The sequence below is a fragment of the Thermobia domestica genome, chromosome 4 (genome assembly GCF_964235325.1).
Source record: "Thermobia domestica chromosome 4, izTheDome1.hap1.1, whole genome shotgun sequence".
Classification (NCBI taxonomy): domain Eukaryota; kingdom Metazoa; phylum Arthropoda; class Insecta; order Zygentoma; family Lepismatidae; genus Thermobia; species Thermobia domestica.
This window is the reverse complement of record NC_137457.1, coordinates 65,432,468-65,439,591: the sequence shown is the minus strand read 5'-3', so window position 1 is coordinate 65,439,591 and position 7,124 is coordinate 65,432,468.

The following is a 7,124-nucleotide window of genomic DNA, read 5'->3' as shown; positions in this document are numbered from 1 at the left end:
TACCAAAGTAGCTTTCCAGATTTCAAAAACGCATTCTCCTTTGCTACAATGATGCCAAATTTCACATTAGAAAATAAAAAATACGTTTTTCTCGTATGTCCGTAATAAGGATATTTATTGTGTTTTTCTTATTTTTGAAAGGGAGCTGTAGCCCCATTATCAGTCCTTTTATATGTAAGGAGCATTGGGGCGTTAATTTTGTGATATTCGTGATCAATGTGACGTTCACTGACACTCCGAAAATAAATTTTGGGAATTTTGTATCACATCACCCACCTCTTTTTTACGCCCTCTGCCCCCCAAAAGGAGGGCCTTCCCAAAAAAATGTTTGAGACAGCTTACTACCTTTGTGAAAGAGTATTTTTGCATTTTGTAACAAATACAACTCATTTGCCGCAAAACCTTTACGAATATTTACTTGACAAACTGCACCCAAAAAATAACATTGAATCTCCCATCAGGAAAATGAACTTTTGTGTTTACACCCCTAAAAGGGAGACTAAACAGCAATTTGCTTTATTACGTTTAGAAAATCGAAAAATTTATATATTTCTTAATAAGAGTACCAAATTTTATATTAATAGTGTGAAAACTTCATCTTCTCTCAGTGCTGTAGAAAATTACACGAGTTATGGAACAGACTGTATATATATATATGAATGTGTGTGTGTGTGTGTGTGCGCGCGTTCCTACTTACCTCTGGTATGATTTAAGTTGTTTCAACCATAAATCGTACGCATTGTGTTTCAAAGGAGTGCAATTTGGAAAGGAGTGCTGCTTGGGTATATTTCCTAGCACACCAATAGGTAGCAGGAGGGAGCAACCCATAAAAGCAATGGAAAAATTTCGATGTTAGAATGGAATTCATTGTTTTCGGGGTCGCGTAAATCAGTGGTGTTACAACCATATAAGCTATTATTTGCACTCAGTGGTGTGGATTTGTGACCGTAAAATATCGAAATCGACCAATGTAATATGGATTCATAAATTTCTATCAGTTAAGGTAATTGTTATCAGTTGTGATTCCGTTTATATACAAATTGAACTCCACTGGTAGCAGGACCCCATTAGCCCTCAGAAATGGAGAAAACTCCCACACGACAAATTGTCACAACCGCCACATAAATAACTGAAAGTCCCACAAATCAGACAAATCTCCCATACTTTGAAATGATCTTGGCTGCAAGTTTAGTACGCTGAAAACAATAAAAGCATGTTCAGACAACCCTTAAGATCTAAGGTCCAAGCGACTTGTCCACTTATCACCTTGTCCACTTTAGATCATAAGCATTTTTTCGAATTCTTTTTATCACTTTCAGCGTGTGAAAAATAAAAGAAGTGCTACTAAGATCATTTTAAATTTTTGGGGAGTTTTCTCAATTTTTTGTTTGAGTTTTATCCATTGATTGTGACCGTTATTGTGTGGGATTTTTGTTCATTTGTGTGGAAGATATGACCATTGAGGGTTATGACAACTTACTTGTGAGGACATTTAGGCTATGGAAGTTATGATCTTTAGTGGATTTGGGAGATATGTCCATTTGTGTGCGGGTTATGACCGCTTGTATTTACGTTCTAACATTTTCTGACTGTAGGGTTTTGGTTGTCGGAGTCAAGACCTGTTTGCCCACAAGTATCGACCAGGTATGCCTAGTTATGGGCAACGGGAATATTCTCGGGTTTTTCCCCAGGCATACAAATTCCCGGGAAGGAATTTGTATCGATTTCTTTACTTTATCTTTCAAATTATAAGATCCATGTGACTAATTGCTTTATTTTCATTTATTATGATTTACTTGTAGGTTTTAAGTAAATAATTTGGAGGTTAAAAAACTAAATTCGTTGCTGTACTTTATATAACTAATAATATGATTTTCTAAGTTCTATTTCTATTTGTACTAAAAAGTAGCAAAGTACTAACTTACAAATGTTGAAAAGGAACTACTTTTTTTAAAATAATGTAGAAATTATGGAGAAATAGAGATGAAATAGGTAGTATTAATACACCATAACCACTGTTTGAAATAGACGTTGGTGTGTCTCTGACTCGAATTTCTGAAAAAAATACAAAGATTTCCTTTACATGTGAATTACATTATACAATTTTGAGAAATAGGTAGGATTAAAGGTTGTGTATGGCAGTATGTGGGCAAAATTATAAAGATATATCAGTGTCTTGGAAATGTTGTGAATATAAATATGTATTTGAAGATGTTGATTAATTGTGAGACATGTGTCTTCTGGCAGTTACCCAACCTAGTTTGTTTACAGCATTTAGACATTTAACATGTTTATAATATCAGTAGTTTAGTCAAGTTTAGAAAATCCACTTACATATAAATTTATACTATTTATTTTTTATGTATGTGTACTAACTATACCATTGTTCACACATATTTACTTCAATAGAATATATTGTAAGTAAATATACATTTATGCGTACTCTCTAAATATAATAATGTATTAATAATATAACACAATACTGTTCAGAACATACATTTTGAAGACTCCTTTGGGGTGTCAGTAATACTGTAATATGAAAACGAATTTAAATTTGAAATCATAATATAGTAATAGAATGTAATTTTCTTTGTGACTGTACACTCATGTCCAAAATGTTTGGCGCATATATTAAACTGTCTTCTTGTAAGAATATAATTCGATAATGATTTTGCAGGGTATTTTGCAGAAAATATAAATTTGTTGTAAATTTCATAAGAAAAGAAATATAAATACAAAATTAGAATGAGTAAAACAAAATGTAGCTAATGGAGAAGAAAATTTTATTTTCATTTTATTGTTCTTATTTACTGCACTTTTTACATAAAATTTTCCACGTACATGTTTTCGCCGATTATACACATACTAACTTTATAATAAATATCGGGCGAATTCGTTATCAAATTGTATTTCTATAACAACATATTTATAGACATTCGTCAATAATCTTGGACGTGAGTATACATAAACTCACGGAAAATTCCCATTTTGGGAAATCTTGCCGTGAATATTCCCGAAAAATATCTTACTTGGAATTTACCCATCATAACGTATGCTAAAACGGGCCCTTGTACGGCCCCTTCCTGATATGCTGACAAAGAATTAAGGCTCGTTTTTCATCCCTTAAGCACATTGTCCCACACTTAACACAGCAGAAATGATAGTCAGAGAATATGAACACATATAATAACCTATTATTTTAACATAACAAAAATTATATAAGAATCTAATAAAATATTATGAGCACCTTTCAACCGTTTACAAGCAAAAATTCAGCATAAGAACAGTAAAAGAAATTAAGCGCATTTTCCTACCCCATATTATGAAATGGTACACGAATATCTTCACCAAAGTTTTGCAAGAGCAAGAGCATAATTTCTACCCTATTTTACCAGTTTAAACTTAGGCAAGAGCACGAGCACGTTTTCAACCACTATTTAAAGGCAAGGAATTTGTTAAGGCTAAGAAAACTGTCTTAAATAACCCTATTAAAAATAATAAAAATTACTAAAACAGTTCGTCAACTAATTTTTACCGTAGCAGAGTTTACACTATAACTAAAGATTTGTGTTTAAGTGTTTATAAAGAACTACGAAGCATTATCAACTCTTAAATGACATAGTAAAAATTGTTAAATGCAGACTCTGTTACGAAAGGATAAACCACACTTTTTAACGTTTATTTAACATTGCAGATGGCTTTATTTCATTACAATCTTTTTTGAATATCTATTCAGCATAGCACAAATTACACAAGAAAACAGTAAGACTTATATCGACCTCTATGTAACTCAATTGCACTAATGGGGCATTAACTATTCACTGCAATTTATCATAGCAGAAATATACATACATTGGAAAGGATAATAGTGAGATTTTGAAACCTTACAAAATAGACTTAGTCTCTCTAAATTATATTGTATAGACCCCATTTTGGATTCGCTCTATATAGATTACTAAATATGTATAATTAGAAATTCATAGAACATAAATATTCAGTAACAAGATACTGAGTTAGTTGCTTAAAGTATTTGTATTTGAAAAAATCGCACTAAACTAAATGAAACTACAAAGTTTAATATTACTCTCCTTCACTTATTTAAATGGTACATTTTCTTTTCATTATAAGTATAAAAAGATATGAGACTGGTACACAATTTTGAGCTAGCTAAATTTTGATTTGAAAATTTGGAATACAAAATTGATCCACAAATTTTGTAATGCCTCTTCCTCGTTTATTCGAATACTACATTCTTCCTGGTTGCTACAGACATATCCTACAATTGTAGAGAATTCTGAGTTGAAATAAGAAATTGAAGATTTAGCAGCGCAAGGAAATAGGTAATTGAAATTTTAGATGACGAACCTTCGCCTCTTAAATTGGTACAAATTGTCTCCGCAGTAGAAAAAGTACAGAATAATGAGCTAATTAAATTTCAAATTTGAAACTGTCGCAATACAACCAATTCAAGTGCTTAAAAATCTAAAATGTTTAATATAATTTTATTATTATTATTTTTTTGTAGAAATTGAAAATTTTGAACATTTTAAAATTAACCCTCTTGGTTTATTTGAGTGATATAATATTTTGTCTGGTAGGACAAAAATGTATGGACTAGTACGAAGTTCCAAGATGCTACACCGAAACTAAATGTGTCAATATCAAAGGAACTTGGAACTAGTAGAATTAGTGGTAATGTTAATGGTTGTAATTGTGTAAGGTACATAAATATTTAAAAAGTTAAGTTTGTAATTAAAAAAAAGAAAATTAAGAAAGAAATAAAGGAAAGAAATTTTTAATTTAATGATTGAACTACTTCTACTACTTCACGTACATTGGATAAAAAGAGTCTTGTAAGAGTGTAGTTATAAAGGGATAATATTAAACAGAAAAGTGAATACATAAATGTGATGTGTATTGAAATTAGCTTATTCTAGGTCGCCACTTCGTTTTGTAGCGGTAAAATCTGGAACTACCATACTACTTCGAAGACATGTTGGAAAATAAAATTCCTTGTATTTAGCTTTATTAGTATTTACGAAATCTGACGCTGTAATAAAATCAAAATAATACCAGATTCTTCCAAATCCCTACTGATGAATTTTATGGCAATTAAATACTAACTATTTCTTATATACAAGCTATAGAATTAATTTCAACACCTAAAAAAATTTGCTTTTCAACTTTTATTTTATAATTTGCATGTTAGCAAAACAGTGATTATGTTTCATAAAATAGTTCTACATCTGCTGATAGATGTCCCTTTCTAATCAACATAATAGGATGTTTAATACATTTAGTTCAGGTTAATAATATTAAACAATCAACATGCATGTATCCACCAACACAAATTTACAGATCTCAATTTCCAAATAAGAGAATTAAAATTCATGCTGTTAGTATTCTATCAATTCATACAACATTATACGATTGTGTTACTAATTGTATTACCTATATTTTAGTAGGTATTTTCTATACTTCATTATTAGTACAGGTACTTGTACATGCATTGGTAAAGAAACACTACACACATCTTCAGATTCTTGTACATGCATTTACTGAAGAAATACTACTAGGACAAGACCTGGAAAATAATTTAATCTAACCTGTGATCGGAATTTCTACATTTTTCTGTACTATATTGAACAAACATGAACAATCGCACTGTAATTTCAAAGTAACATGAGATCAAATATGCAATCCATTTTACCCCTTAATTAATGAAGAATTAGAATAGATTTAGTATAGAGCAGGTTCAGATTTACTATATTTCAACTCAGAAATTGATTTTTGATTATAAATCATATTCTACAATAGCCAAGACTTGTTTATTTACGTAAATTAAATTTTTATACGCTAGTCAACATTTCTGAACTTTTAAAATTTTGTTGTAGCTAAGACATTTTTGCAGTGAAACCAGGTTTCAGCCATCCCCTTTCAAGGGAGGCGAGCTGAAGTTTCTTAAGTACTGATCATTTTGAAGGCTATGTCACTTGTAAAATATATTTCACTGAAGACGAATTAAATATCACTTGAATGAGCTAATTCTAATTTACCTTATTCACAGCTACTACACCAAGATCCAAATTTCCTTTGATCAGTCCGCAGCGAATATATTTGTGTACAATTTACTATTATCAGTCAAATTTTCATTCAAATACAATTCAGTTTAAATTAACTCACTTTGTTTAATCCTTTAATTAATTATTGATTCGAAGACAGCTTAAAACTTGAAAAATTACGTAATCTGCTGCTGACTAAATTATATTGGATCGACCTTTATACAATTTTCATTTTCTACCAACTCTCGAACCCAACTAAATTACTTTTGCTTTACTATATATCGGAGTTTTGGGTTTACATAGCGGTATCCATGGAAACGTGTATATTATTTCTATAAATATTAAAATCTACAAGGATAACTAACTGCCTCTATATTCATACGCTCAAATATGCACTACTTAATGACGTATGACGCAAACTAGTCATATAGCATCATTGCAAAATATTTTAAACTAATAACATATAGCAATCCAATAAATAACAACATATAACAAAAACGAAATAAACTACAAAAATAACGAAAATATATTTTGGTGAATAAATTCAAAATTTGATTCGCCACAAGGTTTCCAGCGCTGGGGTTTAAAAATAAGTTTTGAAACGAAGTGTAAAAACTTATTTTTAAAATTAATTTTCTATTTTTTAAGATATTAAGTATAGAACACGTTCAATGAACAGCTTTACATATTTGTCCAGCTGAGAACCTAAAAATGTCAGTTTATTTTTTATTTTTCTATAAGATAATTTAATAAAACTTTAGAGATTATCAACAGATAATTATACTAATTTTCCTTACTAAGTTTTTCGTAGTAACATTTATTAATCTTTTCTCTAATTGATATATATAGGCCACTTACACTTTATATCGTCACGTTTCTTTCTTTTATTGAGATTATTAGATTTCATTAATTAATGCTCCTTAAAATTTTTCAGTAATTCTTGTTTCTTTTCTTCTGAGCAGTTAAAAAGTTTTAAGTTGGAAAAGTTCTGACTTCCTATGTCATTTCCTTGTAAGTCTTTCAGAATAGCCCTATTTCTTAATACCTTATACACAAAAAATG